This window comes from Pyrgilauda ruficollis, unplaced genomic scaffold (assembly GCF_017590135.1).
Source record: "Pyrgilauda ruficollis isolate IOZ18807 unplaced genomic scaffold, ASM1759013v1 scaffold4, whole genome shotgun sequence".
NCBI lineage: Eukaryota > Metazoa > Chordata > Aves > Passeriformes > Passeridae > Pyrgilauda > Pyrgilauda ruficollis.
The window spans coordinates 256,449-278,923 of NW_024525489.1; positions in this window are offsets into that span (position 1 = coordinate 256,449).

The window sequence follows — 22,475 nt, forward strand, 5'->3', positions numbered from 1 at the left end:
AGGAGCTTGGCCGTTGTCCAATCCAAAGAGTGATTTAATTTTGCAATGCAGCAGACTCCTGCACATGAAACTCTTAGAACACACCATCTCCTTTGCCTTGCATAGTTCCAAGCTTGTCTTACCATGACAGAGAGGTGGAAAATTTGGGGAAATGCTCCACTGGCTTCTCCAGTATGAGCTGTCTTGCAGGTGTGCTGAGGATCATCTAGTGCTGCTCTGACAGGTTTTATTTTTATGTTCTTCTGTTCTATAAGCAGCATCTTCAGTCTTTCTGAATTAATTGCAATATTGCTTTCAGAAGCAAAACAGTGGTTTGTAAATTTGTGTGTTTTGTTCTTATAAATGCCTTATCAGAAGGTTTTAATGAGCAATCATAACCAGTTCATTACTTGAGACTCACTAGTGATTCTTCTTTATTTGCTTTAATCTTCCTTAGAAAAATTCGGTACACAGGCTGTCAAACCAATACTGCTGCAATAAATATATGCCTAATTTTGAGGGTGGCTATGAATTTGTTGAAAGGAAAATATTTTCTCTGCATAAGCATTTAATGAAATAACTCAAAAGTTGAACAGATATAATTAATTTGCATACTCCAGACCTAACTTTTAGAGACAATTGAAATTTGAAATTTTGTGTTGTATGTGTGTTCAGGATTGAGCAACATAGTTGCTTACAGGATGTTTTCTTCGAGGAAAAAAGTTGTTCAGTCTATCATTCAGTATGCACTAGATGGCACTATTTTATAGCGTGTGGAGCTGTCGTTTGTCCTGCAACAGATTTTATTTCTCTGCAGGGAAAGTCAGTGCTTGGATAGCTGCTACATTTGAAATACTGATAAACATCTTTCACAGGTTCTGATTGCTGTTGTTTAATATACATATTGGCTCAAAGCAAAATACTGAAACAGCACTTGGTTAGGGATTTTGGCCTGAAATCTGGAAACCAGGTCCACAGCCAAAACTTTAAATTACACCAACTAAACCAAAATCAACTAACATTTTAGGAGACTTATGTAGACTTTGAATCCTTGCAAACCTCTGTAGCCCCTTATCTGAGCAGTTCTGGAAGCCATGCAGGAGCATGACACCAGAGAGGAGGGAACCTTATAAGATAATGCATGCAGTACCCTGTGTACACCTGGATACTAACTCATTATCATCATCAGAGCCTGGATTTGGCCTAAAACATATGACATAAACATGTCCTGCCTGACCATGCAACTTTATTGCTTTCATCTGTAAAATGAGGGTTTCTCCTTTTTCCCCCCTCTTAGTGGATTAGGCTGTAAATCGCAGCTATGCTCAAGTTTCCCTGTTTTTGGCTGGGGCCTCAAGGCTGCTATTACTATGAATAATGCTATGTCTTCATAATGTATTATGGTCCCAAAATAGCAATGAGCTATATAAGAATCTGTGTCCCAGGACAGTACCAGTACTGGTTTTTACAGTCCAAGTGGATATTAATTTGAAAAATATTAAGGTTCCCCTTGCAGAATAGCAGACACCAGTTGTTTAAGTTTGGGTGTTGCACTCTACGTATCTGAAACCAGAATGACTCTGAGTTGCTCATTAATCCATTGCACACACTTACTGCTAATGTTGCTTATGGGACAGTGAGAGGATGGGAGTGAGATCCAGCTATTTGATTTCTTTTCCCCCTGCGACACAGAAGAGCTTTTTGTGGCTCTGGTTTGTCAGGTCACATTCATTTGCTGTCCTTCTAGGGTTTGAAACTGACAGCCCAACATTGATGGACAAAGGCAGTTAACCCAGTGAGCCGCCAAAGCACACTTCAGAGCCAACAAGCATTTCTGAGGACACCAAGGTGTGTCTTCCCTCTCACAAAAACACTTCAACTGGGTTTTGCTCACTAGGTGGCACAAATGCATAAGAGGTTGATTTAGAAAAGTTTTCTCTGCAGTTTTACTCTTGATGTTATAAATGTTTTCAGGGTGATTTTGAACATGTTTCAAGAGTGATTTAGGCTCCAAAGTTAATTTTTGAAGAAAGACCCATAGTGATACATTCACTGGGGAGAAGCTAGTTCCTGGAGTCTTAGTCAGCTCAGTCTTGCTTCTCTCAGCTGCATTCATGTTCTTCATGATGAACTGGTTGTATCAAGGTCTCCCCTTCCCTTCTTTGTCTTCTTTCAGATCACAGAACCAGCAGAACAAAGATTTTCACTAGACCAACCCTAACATAATGGTGTCAATGTGCTTTTTTTTTTTTTTTTAATTGGAGAGGCAAAATATTTGTGGCAAAAATGTAATACTGAAAAAATTCCCATAATGGAGGAAAGAATGTAAAGAAAGACCCTAACTGAAGAACAAGAACAGTATAAACTGGACAACATTAATGGAAATACCAGTAGATGAAAGAGATGGTAGCCATGTCCTTCCTCACCTAAGGTTTGTCTGGATGGATGGAGCAAAGGCAAAGCCAGTGGTGAAGCAATGGGGGTGACCTATCTTCCTACTATCCACCAGTCGCATGGCTTTACTCAGAGCTGGAAGCATTAGACTGTGAGCTTCAAAGACAATCTGAGGTTCCTATTCTGGCTTGTCAATACAGGTATGCTTCACACATGTGCTTTTTAAAAGTACTAGCATAAATCCTAAAACATCTGTGTGCTCTACTTCTTTATGGATCTGTTTTACTGCCTAAGATTTCCACGATTTCACTAAATTTTATATATATGTATATAGGCTTAATATATTCTTTCTGTTAAGGGATAATCAACTCTTGGGTTTCTCTCCCTATTTCCACTTCTTAACCTTGAAGATAATAGAAATTATGTGATTTCAGACTCCAGGGTGAGTGTAAGATCTGCAGACTCATGAGGTTTGTGCTGTGCATCAGGAGGGAGGAGGCAGTGGCAGAAACCCACTGCAACCTTTAAAATGCAAGTGCAATACTGAAGGTAGGGAGGGCTCAGACTTTGAAAACAAGTAACTTAAACATTTTCTTTCCAAACATCTGTAAATTGTTAGTTTGATTTATTTTGAATTAAAAATAATTTTTAGCAGACTGACAGCATTTTTTAATTTTCAGCCATTAGACTTTTCAGATGTTTAAATTTCATGCTGCGCCATTGCCTTTGATGCTGGAGAAAGGTGCCCCTGCTCATCAGGTGTACTTGGGTCCTTTACCAAGGAGTAAAGGTATTTTCTTGCTCTGTGTACACCACAATCAAATACTCGAGGTTGTCTACTACCTATATTGAAACTCTGATGCCATTTTCAGTCCTATTGGAAACAGCATTATGCTCACTTCCTAGGCCAGTCAGATGAAGCTGTGTCTTGGTTTAAATTGATGTTGCCAAACACTATTGCAAACATGGGATGTCAATGTCTCTGCATGGAGAAAGCCAACTAAAAGAATTCAAGACTTAAATCATCCCTTTCTCCACTCTTTTCCCTCCACTGTTACCATTTTTCTTTTGTTTACAGTGGTTATTGTTTTTTCAGTAAAATTACTCATTGTCTTTTTCTGGAAATGCAAAACTCTACTAAAGTCTAAGTGTTTTTACCCCTAATTTCCAAAAGAATTATGAAAGAAAGAAAATATATTAGATTGTCATTCACTTTGCTAACAAGTATTGACTGGAGTTCAAACAAATGCCTGTGATTCTGAGCTTGGTGCTCTGACAACTGGAATAGGTGGATTTGATATTTGTTTTTTCATCTACAGCTGAGTAAGGACTTTCAGGTAGTTCACATCTGTGCCATGTCATGATCTTTCTAGAAGGTATATCTAACCCTTAAACTTGGCAAAAATTTAAATCTAAATTTAAATAGACTCATTTTTACATAAAATCATGTGAGGTAAAAGAAGAGTTAAATGTTTCTACAGATAATAATGTTCAGCATCAGATGATCCACATATGCATAAAATTAAAATAATATGATATGGCTGTATTTTCTTTGTTTTCAAATAATAGGAATATTATTATTTTATCCTATGAAATTGTTCCTCAGCAAATCTTTTAGATTTGCTCAAATGCAGTAGCAAGCTCAGCAGACCTTTTAGATGAATGAGTTATTTTAACATGCCCCAGAATTGACTCATGTCTAATAAAAATCTGACCACCCTACAACTGAACCCAGTATGGATTGTGGCAATGACACCACAGGGTGTGTTTTGTTTTTCTTTTTATTTTCTTAGTATTTATGGCAAAAACCAGTTTTCTGTTGTTCATGGCCAGCAGATTGCAAACATACCTCCTGGTACATGACTTGACCTCTGAATGGTCTTAGGTTTGGACATTATAGGAACAGGATAAATTAGTGGTTCTGGATTCAGGCTGCCATTCTGCAGACTTCCCTATGTGGTTGAATTTGTAAATAATATGAGCACTACACTTGCATGTGTTTCATCAGGAGCAGTATGATGAGCATCTTGCTGTGTCTGAGGAACTATTTGGTTAATGTGTAAGAGAGAAAAAATCTCCCTCCATCTGTGCCCATCTCATTTGAATGTTTGACAAAATATACACTGGCAGTTTCCTGAGCAATCCTTCAAGGCAATGGGTATCCCAATGTTTTCCCAGACGTCCCTGTGTTCTCCCTTATTGTGACAGGTTCTAAGCCATAGAACTAACAAAATACTTCTCCCTAATACAAATATAACAAGTCCAGGATAAACCCAATGGAAATCCATACAAAAATCCAGAGAAAGAAAAGTGCAAACAGAGATTGAAAAATATCTGCATGTTTAATTTCTTAATTTGTACAATGTTTTGGGAGTCCTCAACTTTGAGGGATTCTGAGAAATTGTTTTTCATGGAAAGTGTTTAGTGACTAGATATAAAAAAATGCTTTGGGAGCCCTTGTCCAGCCTGACAATTTTAGGCCTGAATAACTTTAGTCACCTCTTTTGTACAGAAGTTGGACTGAATATTTTTCAGTGTTATTTCCACTGCAAGATATTTCAGTAGCTTTTTTTTCCCCTCTGACCTTTCTGGAATCTCACAGTTTCAGAATTTGACTTGTGCACAGTGAAGTGTGGTATGGACATGAAGCAGATAATTCAGCTCTATAAGCTACAAACTGCTTAATGAGATCATACCTTTGCAGTAAGTGGTGGAGGAAAAACACCTCATTAAATCAGAGGGAATCCAAGAAGTTTCTCAGGGAGCATGAATTACTTTCCAACATCTTAAGCATCTGGCTCTTCCTTCCTCTCATCCTCCCATTAGCCATTCCCCAGTAATCGTCTCGCTGGCCTCTGAGGCAAGATCACATAACTTTCAGGGAGGCCTATTGTTGCTATTTCTTCTTCCAGCTTAACTAATGGCTTGTGAAGTTGGAAATCCATGTCCTGAGTGTGATGGTTTTTGTTTGGAAGTTGATCCCAGTAGATAATTCTTTTTAAAAAGTGCCTAGAAATCAGATATGTCCAGGGAAACCTATTTAAAACGAGGCTCATCTTAATATTCAAGGTCAGCAGAGAGATGTGAGAAAGAACCCTTACAGGATAAAAAGACTCATGTATATTAAACTATGTGTGCACAGTCATGCTGAATGATTTTCAAAGCCTTCTTCTTCCTCTTTTTTATCTTTTTTTAAATTTTTTTAATTCATACGTCATTCTTTGATCTGTCTTTGCAAGCTGTCTTTCCCATGGCACTTGGCCAAGAAAAAGGACACAGGGCTACCCTATAATGGGAATCTCAGAGGAAAAGGTCAATCATTCTCAGCCCACAAAAGAGGACTTATCAATCAGTTGTCATGAAACCAGAGCACCCAATGTTAAAGACGTCTGAAATAGATCACCAAAAACACTGCACAGCTCTTCTGTAATAAGTGCAAGGAGGATATGGAAGGAGTGACTGAGCTGTTCCTTCAGGTCTGGGAGAAAGTGTCATCATTCAAAAACCTTTTGATAAACTGCCTTGTAGTTTTGGCAAAAAATAGCACACAAAGACAGCAGTCTGCAGGGCTGGGAATTTCAGATTACCAAAGGGAGGAGATGCCTGCAGACAGTGGAAGTAAGGAATGCAGATAAAAGGTTTTAGAAGAGCTATCCTTAGTCTCCTCTGTGCTGCTAATTGTTTAAATAACTGCTTTTCTGGTAGAAGTTTTTTTTTTCCATCTGTGTGTTCACAATCTCACTACCAGTTGCACAAATCAAAAAGTGTCTGGGAATTTAGATATGAATCAATAGTTGCAGCCAGAAATTCCCAGAAGGTATTGGTGCACCAAAACTAGTGCATACTATGGAGGACTCTAATACAATCTGGGTAACTCAAACTGAAGATGCAAACAATAATGTAAATAATTAACTCTGAGAAGGTTCACATCTGTATCTGAAATGTTCCAGCTGCCCTCTCCATGTTGGATCCAAGGAGACATATTCTGGGAAAATTTAAGGCAACATGTAATCTTCCTTAAGCAGATGTGAACTCTAGGAGCATTGTGGACATTTGTGACTTTAATATGGACTCTATGTATACAGTACTTTTAAAAGAAAATAATCAGAGTGGAGGGAAATGCTAAACTTAAGAGGGAGTCTTAAAATCCAGTTAGGTAGGTACTGTAATATACATTGTTCTATTAAGGGCAGTTGGCCCTAAATTTGTTTTCTATACATATATATATATATATATATATATATATATATACATAAAACAAAGGGCTGTTGGCTGAAGTCAGGCCTTGCATGACTTCACTCAGGATGCCGTTTCTCAGATTCATTAGGAATTATTTTAGTCTTGTAACACCTAATATTAATTTGGATTTAGACAGCAAATAGAAATCTGATGCCAGCTGAAATTCTGGTCTCATTTTGTTGAAGTATCTGTAAATGGTCAAAGTAGAAGAGTTTGGGTTAATGCAGAGATGAACTCAAGATGTTGCCAGGTCTTGAATCTGGACACAGGTTTAAAAGCTCAAGTGTGAGGTGGGTGGAGGGCTACTTGGACCATTATAAATATTTCAAGATGATGAATAAACAAAGGATAGATATTTTGATTTAATTCCATTTCTGTTATCAGCTGCCAATTCTTTACAGTCCCCACCCTAACTTTTAAGTCTAGAGCCAGACTGCAGAACTGTTGTAAATCTCCTGAAACTCTCAGCTCTGACACTTATTAGACTGAATCAGTTTGCACCGCTGAGCCACATCATCCTCTCTGGCTACAGCTGAAAGTGTCCACTAGTCATTGCTCATCCAGGTAACATATTTGATTTGTTTTTGAAGTGAACACCAGATCTGACTGCCTCTTGTGGGTAATAGGCATTGCATTGCACAGGAGCATTTGATGAAGAGGAGTATCCACTTGAGGACCACATTGCGATGAGTTATAGGGGGCTGAGATGTGCTTCTTGCTCATATCCAGTGCCACTTTGGGATGATCCACTGTGGCCATCTTGTCAAAGAAACCTCTGTGTAGCGTCAAAAATTTTCAAAAGTGTTTCGGATTTCTGGACTGTATCTTCAGGCATGTGTCTGTGTTGATTTGCAGGCAGACAGAATCAGCAAGATGTGAACTGGGAATGCTGTGGCTGTGTCAGGGCAGTACTGAATCTGGGTAATCTGAAGCTGGCTCTCAGCAGGGCTTGTGTTCAGCTGGGCTAACCACGATGGTGTGATTTCATGTTCGGAGCTGTCAGACTTGGAGAGCACAAGCAGAGTCACCTTAGTTCAGCCTAGAAAAAAAAATGCAGATATGTCCTTGTGCTGGCAATCTTTCTCTCACTGGCAGTGCTGAACTGATAGCCTGATAATACATTAACGCAGATGGATGTGCTGGTCTTTGTTGCATCCATGGGGGTCCAAGGCCTTTATGAATACCATCCATGAGTGAAAGGTAGTGTTGTACTGAAAATTGTGCTTGTTCTGGAGAAAGAAAGCACACCTTGTCTGTAATGTCAAATGTTATTTGTGTAACTGAATTGGTATCAGTATAATTAATGAATAATGAAAAGGAAAATGGAGTGTAATTCTGGAAAACACTTCAATAATGATGCAGTTAAAATTGCTGTACACACACTCCTTTACACATAGCCTTTCTCTGCTGTTATACACAATCTTCCCCTGCCTTTTGTCTCACTGGCTTCACTCTAGAAGAGGAGTTACTGTGTCATCAATCTCATAAATCCTACACAGGTAAAGCTACAAAGGTGGTGTTGAAAGCCTTTCCCTCTTTCTCTAGTGTACATTTGGGAGCATTTTCAGTTTATTTTTTTTCTAGCATGAAAAAAAGCTTTTTCATTAATCTGCTGTTTGGAGTGTCTACATTTAATAGACTCTTGCTTTTTTTCACCTGAATAGCAGTTTTTACACATTCTTTGAATCTGCAGTTCTTTAACGAGTGAGATAGTTGCATTCCCAGAGCCTCCAATGCTGTCTCATGCCCTCTCTTAGGTCATGCAATGGCTATACTCCTCTCCACTGTAACCTGTGTTCTCACTCTCAAGCCTTCTACTCTCATACCTTGTCTTTACACATAAATTATTTTGTTGTTCTAGATTATTTAAGTCTACTTCATTCATTAGTACAGATGAGGTGCTTGTTACAGCTGACTCTATAAAAATTATACAACATAATTAGCCAAAGATAAGGATATAAAATAGACAAAGCAATCTCCACATGGTCATTAAAAAAATACTTTTACAAGGGGATGAACCTAAAAAAAAAAGGCTCTAGGCAAGTTGAGATGAGTCCAGACAAGGTCTGCAGAGTTAGTAGAGAGCTGTGGTCTGTTACTAGCCATAGCCATCCTGTATTTACTGTTTGATGGACAAGAGTAAGAAGTGACTGGTAGTGCCTCTGACTACACTTTTAAGGCCTTTGCCCAGCTTTGTTGAAGCAGGAACTTCAGTTATCTGATAGCTGACTTCCCTGCTGTTTTCTGCAAGGTCCTTGCATTTCCAGGAGAGTCCTCCAGCTCTCCATAACCTCATGGGCTATGAGACATGGAGTGGTGCTGTTCACTGTTGTGACTCAGGGGAATATGAGAATTCAGGCTTTCCTGTTCCAAAACATTCAAGTCTTGTGAACAGTAATGAATCAATTGATATTTGCTGTTAGCAGCAAAAGGCTTCTTGCAAACTCCTCATTCTGTAAGTTAAAGGACATTTTTCAGACACAGGCACAGACATAATTGGCATAAAGCGCTGGAGAATAGTGTCCAGATTGTGTACAGGTCTAGAAATGTTCAGGAACCAGGTTTTCCATCTGTAGATACATATTAGTTCATAATGTACGGAAATAGCAGAACCTGTGTGGGGGTGGGCTTCTATTTTACTTTATTATTCTATTTTTTTAATTTTTCAGATGTTTGGAGAAGACAATTAGTTTGCACAATTCCTAGGAAGTATCTCATTTGAACAAGGAAAGGATAACATGTGGTAGCTTCTGCATGCTCCAGTTGGGCATCCAGCACATTTCTTAATTTTTTTGTTTCTTTCTCAGGTGGGTAGCTATTTTTCACAACCAGGACAGTTCCATTTCTCTGCTCAGTCAGGCACTCAACCATTTTGCTTAATTATATCTTATGTTTTCCTCATAGTATTATGCTCTTCTTCAGAGGAAATGAAAAGCAGATTGTCTCCTTGGCAGCAAAGAATAACAAATGTGCTGCCCTGAATAGCTGCTAGATGAAAAAGGGCCACAATCTTCCTCTGTGCCAACCAGTGCTAAAGATACTCTGACAGACAGGAAGCTGCTCTGAGAACTACTCCCTGCTCCCTTGATGTCTTAAAGTGCTCTGAAGAAAAGTTAAGATTACATTGCAGAGATGGAATTGTAGATATTTGATTAGGCAGAAGGTATTGAAAAATCTCTGGTAGAATTTTGAAATTTGTTTCAGTGAAGTTTCATTAAAAGAAATAATAATTATAATAATAAATTGGTCTGCTTCAATACAGTTGAAAGATATTTCCTTATCTGGATATACATTTTTATTTTGGATTTTGGGTGTTTTTGAGTAAAATTTATGTATTTGGTTTCTTGTGTTTAAAAAACAATTAATATCTCCCTCTGAAAGCAAATATGTGTATATGAGTAAATTAAAACAGATTTAAAAATCAAAATACAATTACATATTTTGGCTTTCAGAACAGGATATTTTAGTGAACTTGAATTTACTGCTTTTTTTTTTGCCTTCCAGAAATATTGTCGATTTTGTCTTCTTTAAGGGGGACAATTCCCCCTGACCTTCTGAACAGATACTATTGAATTTGGATAGTTTTGTGATTGTAACTGTACCTATGCCATCTATAAATTTTACTTACACATTTCATAAGTTATTTCAGATTCCTCTCATTCATTTTAGCAAGAAGATTTTTATTAAGAGTGTGCATGAAACTAGGTGAATTTTTCCATCAGTTTTCTTTTCCCAGTGTTACCTAATTTCAGTGAGAAGCATGAAATGTGAAACTCATGATGGCTGCATGTTCTGCTGGTTATGTTGGTGAAGCAGAAAGTTTTCATGTGACTTGTCATACAGTTCTGCTCACAGCAGGCTCTGACGCCTTCACCGCACATGTTAGGAATCACATTTCATATTTTAAGGAAACTGCAATGAGAACTTGTAGTGGGCAAACCCAAACAAAATATTCTGTGGAATTAGCCTAATTACCAGGGAGAGGTGGTTGTTCTCTGTTCAATCCCATTCCAAATTATTTCTCACTTTCCAAATCACTGCAACCCTGCCGAGTTGCAATAATACTTAGTTCTTGCTCAATCTGCCATAGTTTTTTTTTTTTTCCCCCAAGTTTTGCCTTGTTTATGTTAACCATCTTACCTAACTAATTTTACCTGCTCTGCCAACTCAGTGCTCAAGGCCAGCTTATTCACATCTGTCTAATTTTCCCATCTGATATCCTAACCACAAATGTCTGTTTTTAAAATTTTCCTTTTAATTGACTGCTGAGCCCCTTCATTAGTGCATGTGTGCAGATAGACTTTCTTCTGCTTTTTCATTGAAGGTTGGGTGTGGCACTATCTTGCATTACGTCTTTCACTTACGCAGACAAATTCTAGCCTTTCATCATCACGTTATACCACCATGCAAATGAGAGGCTCATAAAAATTTTCTATCCTTCCCTTGCCAGCCAGAAAGCATTCTCAAATATATCTTATTCATGTTGCTCTTATAAGTCAGAGAGGCTCAATCTCCAATTAGATAATGAATTTCAGCTTTGAGTCATCATTACTGCTCAGTATTATTAGAAGTATGAGGCAGAAGTGTGTTTTTGTTTGTATGTTCAAAAAAATGCTGGGCTATTGCCTGGAAGTAGCCCCTCTGACCTGGAATATCTCACCAGGACAAGCACTGATGAAAATGCCCTGGCACTGCCAACATCACCTCTGAGAGGTGGACACCAAAGTGCATCATGGCAAGATAAAATTTGCTTTAAACTCTGTCATGGAGGAGGATGGACAGCTATGACCCTATGGCCCTTAAGGGGCTGGGAGACAGTAACTCAGAATTAAAATATTTCTTGTTCCTAATGCTTTTATTGAAATATTATCTCCTGTGTCTTTCTTTCCAATTTTCTGCCTGCTCTGCTGATGATGTTACCACTCTGGAGACAGAAAAGATTACCCTTTCAGAATAAGGATCTTGTATTTCCACCTCTTCGTATCTTCTAGGGTTTTCTAGGTGGGTTGCCAAGTTATGCCAAGAGACTTGAGACCATGGCAGTGCTGCTAGCTCCTCTTCCTCTCCAGCTTCTGTATTCCCTCTCCAGCTCTTGAACAGCAGGACAAAGTCCAGCACTGCAAAGGCACATAGAGTCTCCAAGCACTAGATGAAGATGGCAGTACAGGACCTGCCAGGACAGAGATAGGTTTTGCCACTTTTCAATATTACGTTAAAGAAAAGGAGAACAGTCTCCCATAATGCTGAAGGGAGTAGCTAATTTGTGGAAATGAAAATATTGAGTAGATTTAGAGATTTTACAGTGTAAAGATTGTGTCCTGTAAGCAGATCAATTCTCCTCCACAGGATCTGCTCTAAGATCAGCTAGTGACAGTGGGTGGGACTTTCCAGCTGTAAACAAAGGATATGGAAACGGAGTGAAAAGGAGGACAATACTGAAGTTTTAATTACAAATGAGCAGAGCATATGATATTCCAGATTTTTTGAGTGTGCTCAACCTTGTTTAAAAGAGCAGCAGTAGGCACTCATTCTTTAGTTCTGCTTCAGCTTTTCTTTTGTCTTGTTTTTTGCATGGTACCTTTTAAAGTTCGTTTGTTTTATTTTTTTTTTTTTAATGCAGTTAGTCCATATTAGAAAACAGCCTTTTAAACAGTGCTTTTTATTGTTGCAAACAGCCCCTGAGTTCCTACCAGCTCAAATTGACATATTCACACAGTTGAAGCTGGCATTTTGACATGTGTACACATCATTTTCATCTGATTCCTGGGGATGACTTCAATGCCTGAGGTTTCTTTTAACACCCTGAAAAACCTCTGGGCTTTGTGCAAGGCTGCATTCCTAAACCGTATACCAACTCTGAGGATCAGCCAGTATTTACTTTGCAAAAGAACTTTTTACTATCAAAAGTAAAACAGCCTTCTCACATTCCACAAAGATAGATGCTATTTGCCATTAAAAAAATAGTGCAGTAATAATAAGGATAATAATGATAGATGAAATTGCTATTTCAGGAGAAATAATTGTAGCTGAATCACAGCTGTGGGCTGACGAACAGATAAGCACAAGGTGTTTTGCCTTGTCAGGCGTGTGATTCAGAATACATCTTCTTGTTTTGCCCTCTGTGAAAACAGGAGTGACTGGTGGTGAGGATAGATTTCATTTTTATTGGAGAACTACCTAATACATTCAGCTTCAGGGGGAGACTGACTATTACAGGATAAACTGTTAGCTGGTGTAAGTCCAGAGCTCTCTAGTGATTACCTAACTTTGTTGACTTATCAGCAAAGGATGCAGCCCAGTACATCTGAAAGATGCTGATGACCTAGTGAGGTTGAGTTGACTTCAAGCTATAAGAGAAGTGACTATTTGATTCTTGCCAGTGTGCTCACACCCTTCACTTGCTTTGGCAATAGCAATCATGCAGCAAGATGATCTGGCTAAAAGAAATACTAAATTTTTTAGTATTGGATTTTATTTTTTTTTTTTTTTTGGGCAGGGCTCCCAATCTCTCCCCTCAAATAATTGGTCTGGCTGACCGCAAGGCCACACTGTTGCTGGTGTTTGTTTGGAGATGTCAACAAAAATTCTTATGGGGCAAAGTCAAGGTATCCCCTTTGAAGGACCTCACAGATGGACTTGAAACCTCTGTCAAAAAGCTCCATTAGACAGTTACAGACTGGGACCTTGCTCTTGCTGAAATGAACATTAAAACTACCATGTGACAAGGCTGGGCTCTTCCTGAATAAATATGCTGATGATACAATAGAAATGTCTTTGTCATCTGTGTAAAATGCATGTATCAAAATTTTTGATGAGAACAAGAAACAGACACAACCCATTTATTTTTGTGGTACATTTACAGTTCCCAATGCTGAAGGATTAAATCAATTATGGATAATATACATTCTGGGATTTGAAGCATGTGGCTTATGGAACATGGGGAATGCCTTCATGAGCTGGAGAACCAGGAGTCAGGTGGGAATGGGGGGAGTGTCTTTAAGTATTTGTAGAATTCTGATCTTCAAAAGCATGTGTTAATGAGAGTGGCATGCTCTAGCAAGAAAAAGGATCACTGGAAACATGGTTATGTTAAAGACGATTTTAAATTGAGGGACTGATGCGTTGTTTTCCTAAACGTAAAAACATGCTTTTGTTTTTAATGACTGCTCTCTTGGGCTGTCATCTCTTCATTTCAGGAACCAAGAAGAAATCTTTCCAAAGCTGTATGAAGAATGTTAGTTTTACCGGGGTGAACCTGACATAAGCACACTTCCCTGCAAGGATGACCTTATTTATGTCTTCTACTCAGCAGCTGATCTGTTTTTATAATGATCCAAATAGATTCAAAGGGGAGGAGGGCTGATCCATTTGTTTTCTTCCTACACAAGATGAATTTCAAATGCTTTGCACTTTCACAAAGGTTGTGCAATCAATCTCATTTGAAGATGTGCAGCCCACAATATTTAGTCCTGACAACTGTGTTGACACGAAGAAAGAAGGTGCAGCTTTGTTGTTCTGAATCACTTCATGAAGACCAGCCAATCTAAACAGATTTTATTTGGGTGTAAGGCTCTTCTTGGTATTATTGCCAAGTCAGCTTCATGCTCAATTAAAAGCAAAACATGCTGAAGCCCTAAACCTTTTAGCAATTCCAGATCTACTAATGATGTCAGACTGGGCAGTTCCCCACCAAAGAGACATAATTTATTACAGAGGTTGACATCAGTGATAGATGATGGTCTGCTGTCAAAGCTCTTTAGCGGGACACAAGAGAGCTCAACTCTGTTTTCACCTTCCCGGTGCAACCTTTGTGTGACCTTGGTGAAACCACTGCTCTCTGCCTTGACTTCATGGTAGCTGGGGAGTTTATGACATATTCCTAGGCTGGATGGTAGCTTCTGAAAAGAGTGGGTTTAGTGCAGTGCAGGAAACTTGTCATCATTAGTAATGTGCTTTTGCAATTTAGAAGCTAGTTTAATTCTGGGTTGTAAGTTAGAGTAAAATTTCCCTGACTGTAGTGCACTGAAAATTATTCAGCTCCACACACAGTAAAGTGAGACCACTGGGATCAAGCAGCTGCATGTCAGTTTCCTGGAGCCTTCCATTTCTTCTCTAGAACCTTCCTTTAGGCAATTTGAACAGGAAGTCTTGGAAGTGTGTCTCAGTGTCAAATTGTCATTTTGACTGCAATCTAATAGCAGTCGCTGATTGTCATTAATTACAAATTTTCATGTGCTGCAATTGATAAAATTGGGAAAATGTAGTTGATGGCAATCAAAACCAGGAAGAAGGACAGTCTGTATCTTTTTCTGAACTACTTAGGTTACCCTAGAAAGCACAATTCATGATTGTAAGGTACCTCTTCTCTCACTGGGTGTCTCTCCCAACAGGAATGCTTGCCTCCACAACTGCTCTTGATAGCCAAGTGAATTTTTTCTTTAAAAATGTTAAAGCCTTCTGCCAAATGACTATCTGAACAATTACATTTGAACCAAAAAATGGAAGGAATAAACATTGTGTCAGGTCAACTGGAAATGAAAGGCAGTTTTTTTTGTGAGGTCAGTACCCATCCATCCCATTTTTGTAATTAGATATTTATTCCATTCAAAATAAAATGCATTAAGACTGACATTTTTTCACTGAAAATAAATGTAGGTAAATTTGGTCTCAAAATGTTGCTTCAGTATGGAAAATGGATTAACCTAATTTTTGTCTTTTCCAAAATTATTACTTTTTTGGCTATTCTTGTAGCAGTAAAGGAAACTCAGTAATTTCAGCAGCATCTTGTGAAATCACAGTCTAAAGAATAAGAGAATGAGACAAAAACATGGTAATAGCAGGGAAGTTGTGCTTTCCCAATGTTCACTGGCATTGTGCATGTGGGTGAATATCTGTATTCATGTGCAGAAGTAACTTTTTACAAAGAAAGTTCCCAAAACAGTTGGAACAGTATTTTATATAAGAATAAGGTGGCTGAAGGGTAGGAAATATGGGGAGTTAGTCCTAGTTCAGGGAATTATGTCAGGCTGTCTTTTGCTTAATGGCAGAGTGCAGATTTAATTGGAGGTCTCTGGACATTTTTGCTTGGAGTTTTTGATTTGATTTTCCTTTGCTTTGTTATTCTTTTCCCCCAAACTGTATGTAGATTTTCCCCTTTGAAGGATTCTCTTAGATATGCAGACAGATACCAGATTTCCAGAGAGCATCAGGCAGTGGCCAGCCTACTGCAGCTCCTGACAACAGTGCACACAAGCCTTGGTGTTAGAGGGATGCACACATTGATGAGTGATTTTATTTTTCCATGTTTTCTTCATGCCTTTTGTGGAAGATCAGCCAGCAACTATCTGCCATGTGTATAGTCCCTCCCTCACCACCAGATGAGCTGGTCTTCCTACAATTCCAGTTAATCTTTTTATGCTACTACTGACAAAGTTAATTATCAGAGTCATTAGATGACAGGCCCAAACCCAACAATCCAAAATGTAAAAGTCTGGAAGTCCAACTTAAAATTTTAAGTTTGTTTAGATTTCAAAACACACTGAGCTATTTGCATTGTGATAAAAGGAAATATTTTCTTCCTATTGTAAAGCAGACTTTTTTGTTGTACTTGACAAAGAAAGGAGTTTTTAATATGGATTAATCCTTTCATTGTTTTTATAGTATGTGTTGAAACTAAGCATTTGTATGAATGCTGACTGTCTTTCCAAGACAAGTGCCTGATGGTAGAATAGCCTGCTATCCCCTTTTCTTGCTCCGCCTCACATTAATTAAGTTCCAGCTAGGGAAAAAGCAAAAATTATCTCAGAACTTCATGGCAGGTTATAGATTCTTTCACACCATGGGTTAGATGTTAAACCGTGCTGACATTGATTGTTTGACAGACTTACCAAATGGGATCTGTTTGGCTATGAACAGTCATGCCCTGGAAATCATGGCCAGGCTGGGCAGTGAGAGTCAGGCTTGCTAGCAGCCCCAGCGTGTGGCTGAAGAGCAGACAATGCATCATGATGTGTTTCAGAGGTGCTCAGGCAGAGCCACAGGCGTTCTGCAGTGGCCAGATGAGTGAGGGATGCTGTCAGAGCCACCCCTTGCTGTGACAGCTCTGCATTTCACTGCTCAGAATGGTTACTCTGGCACCCTTTTCAGCCAATTATTCTGAAGAATCAAATGATGCTTCTGTACTGGTCTTAGAGTCTGGATCAGAACAAAGTTACCAGCCATCACCTCTTACTGAACTTGGATTTGAAGCAACATAAGCTTGTGATGCTCATGATATGGTTTCTTTTTGTATGAAACTAGACTAGAAGATGTACACATAAAGCCACGTGTTTGCAAATGAACATTCAGTACATGGGGTTGGGCTAGACTTAGCATGAATAATCTGTGGATGTCAGACCCTCAGCAATGAGTGGTTTTGCCCTACAGAGGTGCCTCTACTGATTTGCATGACATGTTGTGAAAGTTGGATGTACAACTCCAGCTGAATTCGAATGGGACTAGGAAGTCCAAACTCCTGCCTGTGGGTTATCCTTCTGCTGCCTCTGATGGAGAGAAGTGTAGGACTGGAAGACAGTATTGCAGGTAGAAATGAACAAAATAAAGAAACCACAGTAAGCAATTGCTTAGCCACATTCAGCGCAATGTTTGCCACAGGTTCTGCTTGAACTCCAGCAAAATCATGTATTTGTAAAAGATAATGTGAGTCTGAGGATGAGAAAGATAAGTGAACTTAGTGACACATGGTGGGGAAAAAATTGCATACCAAGTAGGAATGCAGTGTTTGGACAAGAAATGTTAGTGTACTGAGCCAAAGGAAAAGGTTCAAGATCAATCATCCAGAAGACAAAAAGCTTTAAAGGCAGAAGAAGTGCTAAAGTTAGCATGTGTGGCTTACTATACATTGGGGTAATCTGAAACAGATATTCTCTGAAGAATGCTTCCAATGTTTCCTGGCTCTGCTCCAGCTACTTCAAAGCCCTGTTATCAGTGAATTGTGGTCCCAGTGTTAGGAAAACTGGGTGATGTTCTCAGGAAATGTCAGCTTCAGATCACAGTTTCCTCTCATTTCTGCGAAGAGAGGTCAAATTAGCAAAGTGCTGCCCACACGCCGTCTCTGTCACAGTCCTCCATGGTCCACTTTGTTAGTGCTTGAGCTAATACTTAGGATAGAGAACAAAATTGCTTTGAAACGGTAGGCTGTTTGCTTTAAGAATCAAATTTTAAAATAATACCCCAGCAGTATGTGTTGCCAAAGATCTACAAGGCTGTCATGTTCATTGGAGACACACAGACAATTAAGGGAAGTGCTTAATTTCCCTACTCCACTTGAGGATCCTAAGCTAAAATCTCTTGGGGCATTTAGTAAACCTGTACCTTGCTATTTGAGTGCTAATTAATACAAGGTTTGATCAGGTAATTGGTGTGAATGGACTCCTATTTCTCTTGTGTCCTCTATAGGCAGCAACATACAAAGTTTCCTCTTTTAGCTAAACAGTACCCATGCTGCTCATCATGGCTTAGTTCTCAGTGGTATGAAGTCCAGAGCTAAGAAAGATTTATTGTTTTATTTTATGTGAAGTGTCTTTCACAAATCCAGGTGTTGCTCATGTTAAAATATTGAGATTTCTTAATCTGTCAGGATTCAATCTCATCACTTCAGAAATGGCTTTGCTAGCAGGCCACATCTAAGAGACATCTTAGAGGTTAGAAGTTGAAGTCAACAAACTGTCTTGGATCATAAAACTGAATCACTTCACTTCGGCTGCTGACTTTCAGTGGGGTTTGATCTGACATTGGTAGTGAAGATGGTTTGCATGATGAGATTTTAGATGCATTCATGATCACCCTCATACTTATCATCTCAGTGCAGGAATATGCTGAATCTGGTGCATTGACACAGCACAACTCACTGGATCTGCTAAGGATTCATGGAAGGATCTATAGCTGTTGCTAACCACCTAAATGTGGTGGTGTGCAACCTCATCTTGTTCAAGTGAATGTGTGGATAAATTCCATCTCCTCTACACAAAAACCTGTTAAGTGTTGATAGATAAATGCAATGCCATTCCCAGAAATGAATCAAACTGAATGGGATGGGAGCTGAATGTCCATGATTCTACCTATATGAAAGCAGAGATAAACAAATTTATATATCTCTTTATATATCAATCTATAGATATATCATGTCCATTAAATTCTTTTTAATGCCATAGTCTGTGGCAGAAGAAAGAAAAGCATAATTAAAATAATTCAATATTTTGATATAAAACTATCTCCAAAGACATACGCTATTAAGACAAATGTGAAAGAAATCAAAAGATAACAGTGTTTTGGCTGTGTTTATTTTTGCTGGCTCTAGGAGTACTAATTAGTGACAGAATAGTTTACTACACTGATCATGGATATAGCTGTATCAATAAGACAGGTGACCCTTACAAAACTTGTGGCGAAATCCCACCCCCACAGTGATCTAGGTCTTTAATGGTGTCCCCCCTCACAGAATAAGGTAGTTACAGACTACCCTTGGGCAGGGATTCACACACACACATGCAGTTGAGGTACAATATTGCATGTACCACAAATGTTTTGCCTTTATTATATAGTTCCAATCTGAAAAATTACTCTCAATGAAAAGACAAGAACTTTTGCACCATTATTCACCAATAATTCTTCAGAATCCTAGGCCAGGTTCAGACGAAATAGGAAGGGCCACATTGGTGGCAACACATCAGAAAAGGCATGCAAGACATGAGGAGAAAGGTTGTTATGTATTACTCAGCTGGAATCATGAATCATGATCAAGAGTGCCTCAAATATTCAATTTACACATACTGGCTCTCTGGAAGAAAGGATAGATGAAGTGAAAGATTACAAGTGAGAGGCATTAGACACTTTGTTTGCTGCACTAATAAAAACTTCTCAGATGCCCAGCTGAATATGCCATAAAGACATCTATAAAACCAGGTAGAAGAAGAGTAAGAAAGCCAGAGTAATTGGTAGGGAGAGACCCCTGTGAATTTGGAAATGCCTCGTTAAAGCAACCTTTTTACATTTTTTACTACTAGTGGCAAGTTGGTGCTGGTTCTGGCCTTGTTTCTTTCTTTTGGCTCACAGCTCCCACCTCTCACAGAACTATACAAAATAATTGCACTGCCGAGCCAGCAATGGTGTTTCATGCATGATCTAAAGTTCATCTCTCTGAGATTAGCCTTGTCTTTCAAGGCTTGTTTTGCTTTTTTGATCACCCTTGTTATTTTAAAAAGCAAAAGAAGAGATCGTGGCCAACTATGAGTACTAAATGACTTTCCAAAGGTTAACCTTTGTTCTCTTTGTAAGTCATTTATGAATAGCCAGGTATTCAGTTTGTTCAGTTATTGTGAGTCACTTCATTTCAGATTTGGAAGTTTGTCATGAACTATTTGCTCTGTGTTCAGGTAGTCTGAGTAGTAGGGTATGACTAGTCTGCAGTTGTGCTGACTGGAATGCTAATAAATGGGATGAAAGTATTCAGCATATTAACTCTCACAGGCAAAACCTTTTCTGAGCAAACAGCCACAAAAGTATTCACCAGACTTTCACTTCCAGAAAACAGTCTAATGCACTACAAGCCCCTTTTTTATAGATGTAGAAAACTGGACTAATGTTTTCTGAGTGCTGCAGAAGTTGGTCACTTTAAACCACTGTTCACATACCTCTCTTGGTGAGATTGAGCCATCAACATATTTCACTGTGGACAGAAGATGTTCCTTTTGTTTAAACATATAGTGATTGCAGTTTTATGAGTATCTGATCCCTACGGATTCGAGCTTTTTAGGAATAGAGCTTTCTCCAAATCCATGCTCTCCTATTCTCAGAAAATCATCCAAAGAAGTAGAGCTCAAGTAGAGCCAATGACTGTGTCTATGGAATAGATTTCTCTTAGGCCAGGTCTCAAATTTATCATAACAGTTCTACCCTGATTTACAGCAGCATAAAAGATGGAAACTGACTTCAAAGAGAAGGACACCTACTGTCACAATGAGTGAAAGGTAGACAGATTGTTAGATTTAAAGTATGTAAATTTTGCTGTCTTCCTGGGGTTTTTTACATTTAAACCTGATAAAAGTGTAGCAGACAATAGACTGTTAATTTTTTTCTAGCTTTGATATGAAAAGAGAAAAATTACTTTTGACTCTGGATGAATTCAGATGTCGGGAGGGGCAAAGATATGTGTCTTCTTGGGACTTTGCTGAGGGTTTGCTCCTTCCTAAAAACAAACCTGTTTGACCTCATTTTAAGCTTCAAAAAATCACTTTTATTTTTTAAAATTCCTCTTCATTACAGTGTTAAGGGACTTGCAATCTTCCTTGTCAGGGAGGAGAATTGAAGATAATGCTGCTTTGTGGTCCAAACTGTGAAGTGCTCTCTGCAACTGCTGCAACTGGAGTAAAAACAAAAGAAATTATGATGGGACCATGCAAGGGGACTGTTGTCTTAGGCTGACCGAGGAACTGTTGGATGTGGGCTGAGAGAAGTCACTGATTCCAGGAGGTCCAGCTGTATGGTAACTGATTAATGACGTTTAGTTCTTAACAGCCATAAACTACATCTTTCCTCACTGTTGTTACTGCAAAGGAGGCCCTGGGTACAGTTGTGCTGCTGCAGGCAAATGTCAAAAAAAGAGTCTGAGAAGCAATGGATGTGTTATCTCTTCAAGGAGAAGGGGCATCTCCCCTGGCCTCTCCCATCCTGGGGTCTGAAATTCCTTCCTCAGACCTGTCTTTAGTGTCACTTACTCAAAGTTACAAAGTGCAGTGCTGATGAAAAAGGTCTGAATAGGCAGCCTGCCTCTTGTCAAGGATGAGTCCTGAGAACCTCTAAAGGACCCCAACTTCCTCTCTAATATTTTGAAAAAGATTATGTGAAGAGGAGATGGTGACTGTGTATACATGCTCAGGGAGAGCAGAAGAGGAACATTTCTGAGAAAAGAGTTAAATAACTCTCAGTTAGTCTAATGCAACCTTCCACTAGCTGACTTTTTGCTTGGGAAGATGCCTGCACACTTTGAAAGACACAATTTCCAAACTACTTTTCACAACCTTTTTGAGATTTGCAGACAACATTCTTTCTCTTTTTAATTATCATGGTATTTAGGGAAATTTGTACAAAGACAATTTTCTTCAGATGTTGGAAAGTTATAATTGTGGGAAAAAAGATTAAATCCAAGAAAATTCTGAATACTGGAGTTGTTCCAACAACTATAACCATGGAGTTTTATCATTATGGAGTTTTTATCTCCTGTATATTTCCTGGTTTGCATCATCAACACAAAATTATCTTTATGTTCAGATTTCAGCAGAGAGAAGTAAATTAAGAAAGGCATCATCCAAGTTTTACCATTCAGATGATCAGAGCTGCTGTCTGTCAGAGACAGCAGATGGGTCCAAATTAGCATTTGATAGGAACTTTTAAGTAAAGGAACAATAACATGAAGAATTTTGATGTCTTCTTTTATTGCTAAATCAGCAAGATTCATCTTAAAGGTATAATATCCTTTGGATATTCCCTGGAAGGTGGGAGGCCAATGTTTCATAGTGAACAGAGCATTGCTGGGTAGCCTACAAGAGGCGGAAGCTCTTATTTGTAGCATTGTTGTTTGTGATGTTATGTAAACATCTCCTTCCCATAGCTTCCTCCAGTTTCCCCTTCCTAAAATGGGGGAAAGCAGCTTTTAATCTGAATCTAAAAGCACTTTGGAACTCATTATGAGGTAAGGGTTTTCCTCATAGTCTTTTTTGATTTAGGAAAAAAACCCCAATAATGTAGAAAGCCACCTCATCCCTGAAACCCCTGTAGCTTTTGCTCTCTTTTTTTGAGAATACCAG